Source organism: Leucopleurus acutus, assembly GCF_964270905.1.
Source record: "Leucopleurus acutus genome assembly, chromosome: 8".
In the NCBI taxonomy this organism is placed as follows: domain Eukaryota; kingdom Metazoa; phylum Chordata; class Mammalia; order Artiodactyla; family Delphinidae; genus Leucopleurus; species Leucopleurus acutus.
Genome location: NC_139151.1, coordinates 25,546,286 through 25,562,930, shown reverse-complemented (window position 1 = coordinate 25,562,930; position 16,645 = coordinate 25,546,286).

Below are 16,645 nucleotides of genomic sequence, written 5' to 3'. Positions count from 1 at the left end.
GTCGATCTCCAGAGCACAATCATTTGATCCTTCCCTTAAGAATAGGGCAGGACAATATCCCTGTACACATGGAGAGAAATTACTGCAGATAAGGGGAAAGGGTCAGGGAACCAGGATTATGATTATATTCTTTATTTTGGTTTAAAAAAAAACAGGGTTTTTTTTCTTCCAGTGGGGAGATTTTTTGTTTTTATTAGTGCTGTTATTGAACAGTGCTGTTAAAGAAGTGAATTTCTCGAGAAAGATGCAGAGTTCATTTCAATAAATATGTATTGAGCACTGAATGTACCAGGCACTGTATGAGGCCCTGCGGCTTCCCTGATGCCCTGGAGGAGTATGTAGTTCAGAGGGAAAAGAAACATGAAATAGATAATTTCAGAACAATAGGAGAGATTTAAAATATAGCAGGTAATTCTGATATCCACCCTGGGTTAAAAACCTCTTTAGAAACGAAGTTACAGGGAAGGGATAGCACCCAGAGCTGTTTCCGTGTTCTCCTTTTGTGCTGTGAAACAGGTGGCTTTGGAGCTAATGTCTGACCAAAAATGGGTGAACTTTATGTAAATAATACCTCAATAAGTCTGAATTAAACAAAGAGGTAATATATATCAGTGTTTTTCAATTAGTGAGACAGATATAAACAAGACAAGTAACATATTTCATCAAGTTAAAGTCTGGTGCATAAAACAGGCTGGTGTGTAAAATACTTGAGAAGTCTATCAGGGCTACTGTTTTATTAGAGGGCTGTGCAAACAAAAAGTAAACTCAAATTCTTCCTGAGTTTAGGTCTTGACCAACCACTTGAGAAATGCTGTTTGGGCTACAAAGGAGTAGATTAACTCAGTGCCACTCTGGAAAAACTGTTCAAAGGACATTTCTTATCAATAGTGGCTCAGAGTATCGTACATTGCACACCAACTATGATTTGTTCCTGTCTTTTATATAGATTTTCTAGTTAACTGTAATTAGGACATTAACAAGTGTGCCTCCTTTAAAACAAAGCTAGATTTAAAAATAAAGTAAGCAGTAATTCTTTTGGCTTTTTATGGAAAACATTTAGAGAAGTTATTTAATGAGTACCCAAAGAACAGTGAGTTAAATAGCATTTGCAAAAGGCTTTCTTCTACCACCCAAAGCCATTTTTGGTGTTTCCTCTTTGGGGGCAAATAATTAGAACTAATTGTTGTCTTTGTTTCCTGTTTGGGGGACAGATAATTAGAACTAATTACTAGTTCCCTTCACCTGTCCCACCCAATCAGCAATTCCAATTGATTCTACCTTCTTCATCACCACCGTTGGTGTCCCAGTTCAGGTCACAATTTACCAGAATTTATCTAAACAGTCTCCTAAGTGATTCTTGGCTTGACAAAATGATCTTTTACTTTAGAGGACAATATAATAAGAATGAGAAAATAATAATACCAGAAGTGAGTAGCAACTCATTGATTGCATATTATATACATCTAACTATGCTAAGCACATTACATGCTTTGGTTCATTCAATCCTTAGAACAGTCATACGAGGTAGTTGTGATTTCTCTCCCCATCTAAGGAGAAGAAAACTGAACCCCAGAGAGATTAAGCAACTTGTCTAAAGCCATTTGGCTATTGGTAGTGCCTCAGACATGAATTCTCTGTCTCCAAAACTTGTGCTCTTAACTACCATGCACACTCTCTGCCAATTTGCCCAAATTTCCCTTAAATAGTAAAGATCCTTTGCCATATTAAACTGTTACATTACCAGAACAGTGCTGAGCACACAAGCATTCGAGAAATTTTTTGTTTTGTTTTGTTTTGTTTTAATGGACAGACTCAGGAACCCCTATGTACAGGACTGGAAGCTGAAGTATTATAATACTTCATTTATTCCACATCATTATGAATGAGTTTTTTAGGTAAACCAGTTTTCTAGCTAACTGAAATTAAACTATTTAAGGATAATTTTTTTTTAAATTTTGATAAAATCTTTCTGAAATGTATTCCATTACTTTTTTGCCTCAGTAGTATGATAGTTCTAATTTAATATTATCCTAATGACAAAAAATATTGTTATGACCAACAAATGTTGCATATGCTGTTTATTTAGTATTTCGTCTGGGCTATGGTTTTAATTACCATCTATATGCTGAGGAAGCCCAAATCTTTGTCTCCAACTGGGATTTCTCTCCTGATCTTCAGATCCATGTATTATATATCCACACTCCCACTTACCCTGAAAATTCAAAATGAACCAAAGATCCCCAAATACACCTAGACCCCCAAATCTGTATCTCCAGAATTCCATATCTTAGTGAAAGATTACACTGTCTACCTAGCTGCTAGCCATAAACATGTGCATAATGTTTGACTCTTCCTTTTCCTTCATGAACTAACCCCCAATCAATCAACAAAAGTCCTATTGATTTTGTCTTCTATATATCTCGCCAATCCAAAACATTCTGTCTCTGTCTTTTGCTTTATTCTGCCATTATTATGTTTGCCTAGATGACTGTAACCTTATAAATGATGCCCCTACCTATAATTTCACCACAATCTAATTTATTCTCTATACTACAGTGAGATTACACTTTTAAAACTAGAACTCTGATTATGTCACATCCAAGTCTATAATTTTCAATAGTTCTTCACTGCTCATGGGATAAGGTTCAAAGTTCTTTAATATTGCATAAAGCCTTTGATGATCTGACCCCTTCTTGCCCTTCCGTATTTTACCATCCCTGTTTTTACCTGTTCCTCTCATTGAGCACCACACTAGGTCATATTGAGTGTTTTCCCCTCTATACATCATGTATTTTCTTGCTTCTAGGAATTTGCATGTGCTATTTGGGGAACCCCCAGAACCCTACATCTAAGGTAAACATCTCTCACATTCACTGTCACAGCACCTATTTCCACTTGTAATATTGTGGTTAAGTACCTATTTGTATTTGTGTATCATCTTCTTCTCTGTCTTCCTTAAGACTCTTGGGTCTGGAGGATGGAATTCATGCCCCTCTTGTTCACCCTGTATCCCTAGTGCCTAACTCTGTGTCTAGAGCATAGTAGGCACTAACACATTGTAATAATTTTTTTAAATTTTAGAATAATTTTAGGTTTATAGAAACATTACAAAGATACTACAGAAAGTTTCCTTATATTAGCACACAGTCTCCTCTATTGTTAACATCTTACATTAATATGATAAATTTGTCACAATTAATGGACTGATATTGATACCAAATTTTTAACTAAAATCTATGCTTATTCAGATTTCCCTATTTTTTTAAAATTGGGATATAATTGTTTTACAATGTTGTGTTAGTTTCTATTGTACAGAGAAATGGAGTTCCCTGTGGTATACAGCAAGTTCTCATTAGTTATCTATTTTATACGTTTTAGTGTATATATGTCAATCCCAATCTCCCAATTCATTCCACCCCCCATTCTCTCTTGGTGCCAATATGTTTGTTCTCTACGTTTGTGTCTCTATTTCTGCCTTGCAGACAGGTACCATTTTTCTAGATTCCACATATACGCGTTAATATACGATATTTGTTTTTCCCTTTCTGACTTATTTCACTCTGTATGACAGTCTCTAGGTCCATCCACGTCTCTACAAATCACCCAATTTCGTTCCTTTTTTTTTTTTTTTTTTTTTTTTTGCGGTACGCGGGCCTCTCACTGTTGCGGTCTCTCCCGTTGCGGAGCACAGGCTCCGGACACGCAGGCTCAGCGGCCATAGCTCACGGGCCCAGCCGCTCCACGGCATGTGGGATTTTCCTGGACCGGGGCACGAACCCGCGTCCCCTGCATTGGCAGGCGGACTCTCAACCACTCCGCCACCAGGGAAGCCCTAATTTCGTTCCTTTTTAGGGCTGAGTAATATTCCATTGTATATATGTACCACATCTTCTTTATCCATTCATCTGTCGATGGGCATTGAGGTTGCTTCCATGACCTGGCTGTTGTAAATAGTGCTGCAATGAACATTGGGGTGTATGTGTCTTTTTGAATTATGGTTTTCTTTGGGTATATGCCCAGTAGTGGGATTTCTGTGTCATATGGTAAATCTATTTTTATTTTTTTAAGGAACCTCCATACTGTTCTCCATAGTGGTTGTATCAATTTACATTCCCACCAGCAGTGCAAGAGGGTTCCCTTTTCTCTACACCTGCTCCAGCATTTACCGCTTGTAGATTTTTTGATGATGCCATTCTGATGAGTGGACGGTGATGCCTTAGTGTAGTTTTGATATTCATTTCTCTAAAACTTAGTGACGTTGAACATCTTTTCATGTGCCTCTTGGCCAGCTGCATGTCTTCTTTGGAGAAATGCCTATTTAAGTCTTCACCCATTTTTGGATTGGGTTGTTTGTTTTTTGATATTGAGCTGCATGAGCTGTTTATATATTTTGGAGATTAATCCTTTGTCCGTTGAATCATTTGCAAATATTTTCTCCCATTCTGAGGGTTGTCTTTTCATCTTGTTTATGGTTTCCTTTGCTGTACAAAAGCTTTCAAGTTTCATTAAGTCCCATTTATTTTTGCTTTTATTTCCATTACTCTAGAGGGTGGGTCAAAAAAGATCTTGCTGTGATTTATGTCAAAGACTGTTTTGCCTATGTTTTCCTCTAAGAGTTTTATAGTGTCCGGTCTTACATCTAGGCCTTTAACTCATTTTGAGTTTATTTTTGTGTGTGGTGTTAGGGAGTGTTCTAATTTCATTCTTTTACCTCTAGCTGTCCAGTTTTCCCCACACAATTTATTGAAGAGACAGTCTCTTCTCCATTGTATATTCTTGTCTCCTTTGTCATAGACTAGATGACCATAGGTGCATAGGTTTATCTCTGGGCTTTCTATCCTGTTCCATTGATCTATATTTATGTTTTGGTGCCAGTACCATATTGTCTTGATTACGGTAGCTTTGTAGTATAGTCTGAAGTCAGGGAGCCTGATTCCTCCAACTCTGCTTTTTTCTCAAGATTGCTTTGGCTATTCAGGGTCTTTTGTGTCTCCATACACATTTTAAGAATTTTTGTTCTAGTTCTGGGGAAAATGCCATTGGTAATTTGATAGGAATTGCACTGAATCTATAGATTGCTTTAGGTAGTATAGTTAGTTTCACAATATTGATTCTTCCAATCCAAGAACATGGTATATCTCTCCATCTGTTTATGTCATCTTTGATTTCTTTCATCAGTGTTTTATAGTTTCTGAGTACAGGTCTTTTACCTCCTTGGGTAGGTTTATTCCTAGGTATTTCATTCTTTTTGTTGCAATGGTGAATGGGAATATTTCCTTAATTTCTCTTTCTGATCTTTCATTGTTAGTTTATAGGAATGCAAAAGATTTCTGTGCATTAATTTTGCATCCTGCAACTTTACCAAATTCATTGATTAGCTCTAGTAGTTTTCTGGTAGCATCTTTAGGAGTTTCTATGTATAGTATCATGTCATCTGCAAACAGTGACAATTTCACTTCTTCTTTTCCAATTTGTATTCTTTTCTTACTTTTTCTCCTCTGATTGCCATGGCTAAGACTTCCAAAACTGTGTTGAGCAATAGTGGCAAGAGTGGACCTCCTTATCTTCTTCCTGATCTTAGAGGAAATGCTGTCAGTTTTTCACCATTGAGAATGATGTTTGCTGTGGGTCTATCATATATGGCCTTTATTATGTTGAGGTAGTGTCCCTCTATGCCCACTTTCTGGAGAGTTTTTTTTATCATAAATAGGTGTTGAATTTTGTCAAAAACTTTTTCTGCATCTATTGAGATGATCACATGGTTTTTATTCTTCAGTTTGTTAATGTGGTGTATCACATTGATTGATTTGCATATATTGAAGAATCCTTGCATCCCTGGGATAAATCCCACTTGATCATGGTGTATTATCCTTTTAATGTTTTGCTGGATTCTGTTTGCTAGTATTTTGTTGAGGATTTTTGTGTCTATATTCATCAGTGATACTGCTCTGTAATTTTCTTTTTTTGTGATATCTTTGATATTTTTTGGTTTCAGGGTGATGCTGGCCTCATCGAATGAGTGCAGAATCATTTTTTCCTCTGCAATTTTTTTGGAATAGTTTGAGAAGGATGGGTGTCAGCTCTTCTTTAAATGTTTTTTAGAATACACCTGTGAAGCCATATGGTCCTGGACTTTTGTTTGTGGGAAAATTTTTAATCACTGTTTCAATTTCCTTACTTGTGATTGGTCTGTTCATATTTACTATTTCTTCCTGGTTCATTCTTGGAAGATTATACCTTTCTAAGAATTTGTCCATTTCTTCCAGGTTGTCCATTTTATTGGCATATAGTTGCTTGTAGTAGTCTCTTATGATGTTATGTATTTCTGTGTTGTCCATTGTAAGTTCTCTATTTTCATTTCTAACTTTATTGATTTGAGTCCTCTTCGTCTTTTTCTTAATAAGTCTGGCTAAAGGTTTATCAATTTTGTTTATCTTCTCAAAGAACCAGATTTTAGTTTTATTGATCTTTGCTGTTGTTTTCTTTTTTTCTATTTCATTTATTTCTGCTCTGATCTTTATGATTTCTTTGCTTCTACTAAATTTGGGGGTTTTGTTGTTGTTGTTCTTCTTCTTTCTCAGTTGTTTTAAGTGTAGGGTTAGATTGTTTATTTGAGATTTTTCTTGTTTCTTGAGGTAGGATTGTATTGCTTTAAACTTCTCTCTTAGGGCTGCTTTTGCTGCATCCCATAGGTTTTGTGTTGTGTTTTAGTTGTCATTTGTCTCTAGGTATTTTTTGATTTCCTCTTTGATTTCTTCAGTGATCTCTAGGTTATTTAGTTGCACATTGTTTAGCCTCCATGTGTTTGTGTTTTTTACAGTTTTTTTTTTCCTGCAATTCATTTCTAATCTCATAGCATTGTGGTCGGAAAAGATGCTTGGTACAATTTCCTATTTCTTAACTTTACCAACGCTTGATTTGTGACCCAAGATGTGCTCTATCCTGAAGAATATTACATGCGCACTTGAGAAGAAAGTGTATTCTTCTGTTTTCAGATGGAATGTCTTATAAATATCAATTAAATCTATCTGGTTTATTGTGTCATTTAAAGCTTGTGTTTCCTTATCGATTGTCTGTCTGGATGATCTGTCCATTGGTGTAAATGAGGTGTTAAAATCCCCTGCTATTATTGTGTTACTGTCGATATCTCCTTTTATAACTGTTAACATTTGCCTTATGTATTGAGGTGCTCCTATGTTGGGTGCACATATATTTATAATTGTTATATCTTCTTGGATTGATCCCTTAATCATTATGTAGTGTCCTTCATTGTCTCTTGTAACAGCCTTTATCTTAACGTCTATTTTATCTGATATGAGTATTGCTACTCCAGCTTTCTTTTGATTTACGTTTGCATGGAATATCATTTTCCATCCTCTCACTTTCAGTCTGTATGTGTCCCTAGGTCTGAAGTGGGTCTCTTGTGGACAGCATATATATGGTTTTTGTTTTTGTATCCATTCAGCCAGTCTGTGCCTTTTGGCTGGAACATTTAATCCATTTATATTTAAGGTAATTATCAATGTGTATGTTCCTATTACAATTTTCTTAATTTTTTGGATTTGTTTTTGTAGGTCTTTTTCTTCTCTTTTGTTTTCCACTTAGAGAAATTCCTTTAGCATTTCTCTTAGAGCTAGTTTGGTGGTGCTGAGTTCTCTTAGCTTTTGCTTGTCTGTAAGCTTTTGATTTCTCTGTTGAATCTGAATGAGATCCTTGCTGGATAGAGTAATCTTAGTTGTAGGTTTTTCCCTTTCATCACTTTAAATGTGTCCGGCCACTCCCTCTGGCCTGCAGGGTTTCTGCTGAAAAATCAGCTGATAAACTTATGGGGATTCCCTGGTATGTTATTTGTTGCTTTCCCTTGCTGCTTTTAATATTTTTTCTTTGTATTTAATTTTTGATTGTTTGATTAACATGTGTTTCAGAATGTTTCTCCTTGGTTTTATCCTATATGGGACTCTCTGCACTTCCTGAACTTGATTGACTATTTCCTTTCCCATGTTAGGGAAGTTTTCAACTATAATCTCTTCAAATATTTTCTCGGACCCTTTGTCTTTCTATTCTTCTTCTGGGACCCCTATAATTTGAACGTTCATGAGTTTAATGTTGTCCCAGAGGTCTCTGAGACTGTTCCCAATCTTTTCATTCTTTATTCTGCTCTGCAGCAGTTATTTCCACCATTCTATCTTGCAGCTCACTTATCCATTCTTCTGCCTCAGTTATTCTGCTATTGATTCCTTCTAGTGTATTTTTAATTTCAGTTATTGTGTTGTTCATCACTGTTTTTTTGTTCTTTAGTTCTTCTAGTTCCTTGTTAAATGTTTCTTCTATTTTCTCTCTTCTGTTTCTGAGATTTTCGATCACCTTTACTATCATTACTCAGGTAGACTGCTATTTCCTCATCATTTGTTTGGGCTTATGGTTTTTTACTTTGCTCCTTCATCTGCAGCATATTTCTCTTGTCTTCTCATTTTGTTTAATTTACTGTGTTTGGGGTCTCCTTTCTGCAGGCTGCAGGATCGTAGTTCCTCTTCTGGTGTCTGTCCCCAGTGGGTGAGCTTGGTCCAGTGGCTTGTGTAGGCTTCCTGGAGCGGGAGACTGGTGCCTGTGTTCTGGTGGGTGGAGCTGGATCTTGTCCCTCTGATGGGCAGGGCCATGTCTGGTGGTGTGTTTTGTTGTGTTTGTGAGCTTAGTATGACTTTAGGCAGCCTTTCTGCTAATGGGTGGAGTTGTGTTCCTGTCTTGCTAGTTGTTTGCTATGAGGTCTCCAGCACTGGAGTTTGCTGGGCATTGGGTGGAGCTGGGTCTTGATGTTGAGATGGGGACCTCTAGGAGAGCTCTTGCTGATTAATATTCCCTGGGACTGGGAGTTCTCTGTTGGTCCAACATCCTGGACTTGGCTCTCCCACCTCAGAGACTCAGGCCCAAACCTTGTCCAGAGCAGCAAAACCCTGCAAGCCACACGGCACAGAAGGAAAGGAAAAAAAAAAAAAAAAAAAAAAAAACGAACAAACAAAACCCCAAGACTAATGGTAAAAGCAAAAACAGACACACACACACAAACAAGAGAAAACAAAAAGGAAGAGAGCAACTGAACAAATAAATGAACCCAAAAATGAAAACAAACACTAAAAACTAAAGTAACAAAAATAAAAAACCAAAAACAAATCAAAAGCAGAAAGCAAACTCTAGGTAGATCTCTGGACCTGCTGTGGGCACTGTGGGGCCAGCTCAGACTCTGACCTGGCCCAACTCCTGTGTGTACTTGCCCCCAAAGTCCACAGCCTCAATTGTGGGAAAGCTCATCTTTTCAGGTATTCCACAGATGCAGGGTTTACCAAGCTGATTGCAGGGATTTAATCAGCTGCCCCTGTGGCTGCACAGAGAGATTTCCCTTCCTATTCTTTGGTCACACCACCCCTGGAGTTCAGCTTTGGTTTTGGCCCCACCAAAACCAAAGCATGTGGTTTTGGTATGTGGGCCACCTTCAGGCATCTGTTCTCCCCCCAGGCAAGAGGGCGAGAAAGCAGCGGCTGATTTGGGTTCACTTGCTCACTCAGGCTGGGGAGAAGGAGGGATTACAGTCACAATTGGGTTCTGAGGAGAGTGCCTGCAGTGGCAGAGGCCGGCAGGAAGTTACAACAGCCTGAGGCATGCCGTGCACTCTCCTAGGGAAGTTGGCCACAGATTGTAGGACCCTTGGCAATAGAGGGCTGCAGAGGCTCCCGGGAAGGTGTTGGCAGTGACATGTGCTTGGTCTCAGGTTGCTTGGTGGCAGTGGTGGCAGTGGTAGCCGTCATGCCCACCTCTTGGGTCCGAGGTAGCAGCCACGGCTTGTGCCCACCTGGAGCTCATTTAGGCTGTGCCCTGCTGTCTGTGAGCACACAGAGAAAGACATTCCTATGGCGGGCCCCTCCTTCTATTTGAGCACCCCACAACAATGGTCACTTACTCTCTGGTAGGCCCAGGCTTCTTCCCGGACTCCCTCAGCTGTGGCGCACTAGCCGCCTCAGGCTGTCTTAATGCAGTCAGTCCCAGTCCTCTCCCTGGGGTCTGACCTCTAAAGCCCGAGCCTCAGCACCCAGCCCCCACCCGCCCTGGTGTGCAAACAAGCATCTCAGGCTGGGGAGTGCTGGTCAGCACTGATCCTCTGGACAGGATTCTCTCTGCTTTGCCCTCCATACCCCTGTTGGTGCACTTTTCTCTGAGGCGCCAAAGCTCCCCCTGTCCCTGCCAGTGAGGGGGCTTCCCAGCATGCGGAAACTTTTCCTCCTTCACAGTTCCCTCCCAGAGGTGCAGGTCCCATCCCAATTCCTTTTTCTCTCTTTTTTTTCTTTTGTCCTACCCAGTTACATGGAGATTTTCCTGCCTTTTTGGAGGTCTGAGGTCTTCTTAGCATTCAGTAGGTGTTCTGAAGGAGTTGTTCCACATGTAGATGTATTTTTGATATATCTGTAGGGAAGAAGGTGATCTCCATGTCTTACTTCTCTGCCATCTTCCCATATCCGTCCTAGATTTCCCTAGTTTTAACTTAATGTCCTTTTTCTATCCTAGGATCCCATTCTTGATACCACATTGCATTTAGTAATCATGTCTCCTCAGGTACTTCTTGACTGTGACAGCTTCCCAGATTTTCCTTGTTTTTGATCTTGAGAGTTTTGAGGAATACTGGATATTTTCTGGTATATCCCTCATTAGGTGTTTTCCTGGTGAAGAGTCTTGCCTCGATGTTGATGGCTGCTGACTGATCAGGGTGGTGGTTGCTAAAAATTGGGGTGGCTGTGGCAATTTCTTAAAATAAGACAACAACAAAGTTTCGTGCATTGATTGGCCCTTTCTTCCATGAACAATTTTTCTGTAGCTGTTTGATGGCATTTTACCCACAGAAGAGCTTCTTTCAAAATTGGAGTCAGTCCTCTCAAGCCCTGCCACTGCTTTATCAACTAAGTTTATTAAATCCATTTTTGTCATTTCAACAGTCTTCACAGCATCTTCACCAGGAGTTGATTCCATCCCAAGAAACCACTTTCTTTGCAACTCCTCATCTGTTCAAATTTTATGAGATTGAAGCAATTTAGTCACAGACTCAGACTTCACTTCTAATTCTGGTTCTCTTGCTGTTTTCACCATATTTTCAATTACTTACTCCACTGAAGTCTTCAACCCCTCAAAGTCGTCCATGAAAGTTGGAATCAACTTCTTCCAAAATCCTGTTAATCATGAATGTTCTCAGTAGCATCTAGAATGGTGAATCCTTTCCAAAAGGTTTTCAGTTGACTTTGAAATCCACTAGAGGAATCATCTATGGCGGCTATAGCCTTACTAACGTATTTCTTAATTAATAAGACTTTAACGTTGGAATGACTCCTTGACCCATGGACTGCAGGATGGATATTGTCTTAGCAGGTATGGAAACAATGTGAATCCCATTGTACCTCTCCATCAGAGCTCTTGGGTGACCAGGTGCATTGACAATGAGCAGTAATATATTCAAAGGAATCCTTTTTTCTAGCAGAAGTTCTCAACAGTGAGCTTAAAAGAGTCAGTAAACCATGTTGTAAACAGATGTGCTGTCATCAGACTTTGTTGTTCCATTTATAGAGCACAGGTAGAGTAGATTTAGCCTAATTCTTATGGGACCTAGGATTTTCTGAATGGTAAATGAGCACTGGCTTCAACTTAAGGTCACCAGCTGCATTGACCCCTAACAAGAGAGTCAGCTTGTCATTTGAAGCTTTGACACCAAGCAATGACTTCTCCTCTCTAGCTGTAAAAGTCTTAGGTGACATCTTCTTCCAATAGAAGACTGTTTTGTCTACATTGAAAACCTGCTTAGAGGAGCCACATTCATGAATTATCTTAGCTAGATCTTTTGGATAACTTTTTGCAGCTTCTACATCAGCACTTGCTGAATTTTGCACTTTGATGTTATAGAGATGGCTTCTTTCCTTAAACCTCATGAACCAACCCCTGCTAGCTTCAAATTTTTCTTCTGCAGTTTCCTCACCTGTCTCAGCCTTCATAGAATTGAGGAGAGTTAGGACCTTCCTCTGGATTAGGCTTTGGCTTAAGGGAGTATTGTGGCTGGTTTGATCTTCTATCCAGATCACTAAAACTTTCTCCATATCAGCAGTGAGGCTGTTTTACTTTCTTTTTATCTGTGTGTTCACTGGAGTAGCACTTTTACTTTCCTTCAAGAGCTTTTTCTTTGCATTCAGAATTCAGCTAACTGTTTGACGCAAGAGGCTTAGCTTTTGGTCTACCTTGGTTTCAACAGTCCTTCCTCACTAAGCTTAATTATTTCTAGCTTTTGATTTAAAGTGAGAGATGTGTGACTCTTCCTTTCACTTGAACACTTAGAGGCCATGGTAGGGTTATTAACAGACCTAATTTCAATATTCTTGCGTCTCAGGGAATAGTGAAGCCCAAGGAGAAGGTGAAAGACAGGGGAATGGCTGGTTGGTGCAGCAATCAGAATATGCACAACATTTATCAATTAAGTTTGCCATCTTATGTGGAAGTAGTTCATGGTGCCCCAAAACATTACAATAGTAACATCAAAGATCATAATCACAGGTAACAATAACAAATATAATAATAATGAAAAATATTGAAATATTGTAAGAATTACCAGAATCTGACATAGAGACACAAAGTGATGAAATGCTATTGGAAAAATGTCACTAATAGACTCACTTAGCACAGGATTGCCACAAACTTTCAATTTTTAAAAATATGCAATATCTGTGAAGACAATAAAGTGAAGCACAATAAAACAAGGTATGCTTGTATGTCCAGCCTGTATTTAAGGGGTAAAGAGTTATGCTCCACCTCCTTGAGGACAGAGTATCTACAGAAATTATTTGGAATTCTTTTGTGTGAAAGATTTATGTACATTTATTTATGTATTCAGTCATTTATTTATATCAGTATAGAGTCATGGATATTTATTTTATACTTTGAGTTATTATCCAATAATACTTTATTTATTTTGTTACTCAAATTGTTCTGCTTTGACCATCAGGAACTCCTTCAGTTGACTCCTGTGTTTATTTGATATATCCCCAGTTGTTTGTCTTTTGAGCACTTCCTTACTTTCTGGAACAAGAAGACACAGCAGGCTTACCTTGTATATTTCCTGCCCAAACACTAGAATCAGCCATTTTTCCAAGAAGCCCTGGTTCCTTTAACTGGAGAATGTATTTGAAACCATGTTCTGGGCTCTGGGTGGGCACTAACAGTTTTTAATTAAAATTTGGATTTGTTGGGCTTCCCTGGTGGCGCAGTGGTTGAGAGTCCGCCTGCCGATGCAGGGGACAAGGGTTCGTGCCCCGGTCCGGGAAGATTCCACATGCTGTGGAGCGGCTTGGCCCGTGCGCCATGGCCACTGAGCCTGAGCGTCCGGAGCCTGTGCTCCGCAACGGGAGAGGCCACAACAGTGAGAGGCCCGCACACCGTAAAAAAAAAAAAAAAAAAAAAATTTGGATTTGTTTCTAAAAGACCCAAAAGTACAAGAATAATATACATTCCCACCACTCAAAATTTTTCCTCTTTATTTTGCTTTTTAATAAATAAAACATTTATAAAATTGAAGGCCATTTTCCCAGTCCCTGATCCTAAAACACTCCCTCTTTTCCCAGAAGCAACCACAATCTTAAGTTGACATGTAGAAATTTTTTTCAAGCATGCATGAAATATTTACAGAAATAGCTGTGTATTAAAGAAAATACTGGCAAAACCCCCAACAAACAAAAGTCCAGCCACCAAATGGCTTTAGAGGTGAATTCTACCAAACATTTAGAGAAGAGTTTACACCTATCCTTCTCAAACTATTCCAAAAAATTGCAGAGGAAAAAATGCTTCTGTACTCATTTGATGAGGCCAGCATCACTCTGATACCAAAACTAGACAAAGATATCACACAAAAAGAAAATTACAGGCCAATATCACTGATGAACATAGATGCAAAAACCTCAACAAAATCTTAGCAAATTGAATCCAACAGTACACTAAAAGGATAATTTACCATACTCAAGTGGAATTTATCCCAGGGATGCAAGGATGGTTCAGTATCCACAAACCAATCAATGTGATATACCACATTAACAAATTGAAGAATAAAAACCATATGATTGAGAGGGGCAAGAGACAAGATGGCAGAGCAGAAGAAATTGAGCTCATCTCCTCTCATGAAAAAAACAAATTCACAACTAACTGCTGAACAACCATCAACAAAAAAGACTTGAACCTACCGAAAAAGATATTCTACACCCAAAGACAAATAAGCCACAACGAGATGATAGGAGGGGTGATTTTGCAATATAATCAAATCCCATACCTGCCAGATGGGTGACCCACAAACTAGAAAATAATTATATTGCAGAGGTTCTCCCACGGGAGTGAGAGTTGTGAGCCCCACATTATGCTCCTCACCCTGTGGGTCTGGTATCAGGTGGAGGAGCCTCCAAAACATCTGATGTTGAAGGCCAGTGGAACTTGAATGCAGGAGCTCCACAGAACTGGGGGGAACAGAGACTCCACTCTTAGAGGTCACACACAAGGTTTCACATGCATTGGGACCCAGGGCAAAGCAGTGACTCCATAGAAGCCTGGGCCAGACCTATCTGCATTTCTTGGAGGGTCTTCTGGCAGATGGGGAGTGGTCATGGCTCACTGTGGGGGCGAGGGCACTGATGGTAGCAGCCCCAGGGAATATTCATTGGTGTGAGCTCTCCTGGAGGACACCATTTTGGCATGAGATCTGGCCCCATGCAACAGCCTGCAGGCTCCAGTACTGGGATGCTCAGGCCAAACAACCAACAGGGTGGGAACACAGCCCCACCCACCAGCAGACAGGCTGCCTAAAGTCATTCTGAGCCCACTGCCAGCTCTAAACACACCCCTTGACACAGCCCTTCCCACCAAAGGGATAAGACCCAGCTCCACTCACCAGTGGGCAGGCACCAGTTCCTTCTACCAGGAAGCCTGCACACCTTCTAGACCAGTGCCACTCACCAGGGGGCAGACACCAAAAGAAAAAGGAACTACATTCCTGCAGCCTGAGGAACAGAGACCACAGAGAAATTTAGACAAAATGAGATGGCAGAGAAAGATGTTCCCGATGAAGGAATAAGATAAAACCTCAGAAGAACAGCTAAGTGAAGTAGAGATATGCAATCTACCTGAAAAAGAATTCAGAGTAATGATAGTAAAGATGATCCAAGATCTCAGAAAAGGAATGGAGGCACAGACTGAAAGGATACAAGAAAAGTTTAATAAAGAGCTAGAAGATTTAAAGAACAAACAAACAGAGATGAACAGTATATATTCAACACCCATTTATGATAAAAACTCTCCAGAAAGTGGGCATATAGGGAACGTACCTTTATTATAACATAACATAATAAAGACTGTATATGACAAACCCACAGCTCACATCATACTCAACAGTGAAAAGCTGAAAGTATTTACTCTAAGATCAGGAACAAGACAAGGATGTCCACTCTCACTACATTTATTCAACATAATTTTGGAAGTCTGAGCCAGGGCAATCAGAGAAGAAAAAAAATAAAAGGAATCCAAATTGGAAAAGAAGTAAAGCCAACTTGGTTTGCAGATGACATGATATTATACATAGAAAATCCTAAAGATGCTACCAGAAAACTACTAGAGCTCATGAATGAATTCAGTAAATTTGCAGAATACAAACTTAATACACAGAAATCTGTTGCATTTCTATACACTAACAATGAAACATCAGAAAGAGAAATTAAGGAAATAATCCCATTTACCATCACATCAAAAAGAATAAAATACCTAGATATAAATGTACCTAAGGAGGCAAAAGGCCTGTACTCTGAAAACTATAAGACGCTGATGAAAGAAATTGAAGATGAGGACTTCCCTGGTGGTGCGGTGGCCAATGCAGGGAACATGGGTTCGATCCCTGGTCTGGGAAAATCCCACAGTCCATGGAGAAACTAAGCCCACAAGCCACAACTACTGAGCTTGTGTGCCACAACTACTGAAGCCCGCGTGCCTAGAGCGCGTGCTCTGCAGCAAGAAAAGGCACCACAATGAGAAACCCGTGCACCACAATGAAGAGTAGCCCCTGCTCGCTGCAACTAGGGAAAGCCTGTACACAGCAACAAAGACCCAACACAGTCAAAAATAAATAAATTAATTAAAAAAAAAAAGAAATCAAAAATGACAAAAACAGATGGAAAGACATACCATGTTCTTGGATTGGAAGAATGAATATTGTCAAAATGACTATACTACCCAAGGCAATCTACAGATTTAATGCAATCCCTATTAAATTACCAATGGCATTTTTCACAGGACTGGAACAAAAAAAATTTCAATTTATAGGGAAACACAAAAGACCCCAAATAGCCAAAGCAATCTTGAGAAAGAAAAACAGAGCTGGAGAATCAGGCTCCCTGACTTCAGACTATATTATAAAGCTACAGTCATCAAGACAGTATGGTACTGGCAGAAAAACAGAAATGTAGATCAATGGAACAGGATAGAAAGCCCAGAAATAAACCCACTCACCTATGGTCAATTAATCTATTGACAAAGGAGGTAAGAATATATAGTGGAGAAAAGGCAGCCTCTTCAATAAGTGGTGCTGGGAAAACTG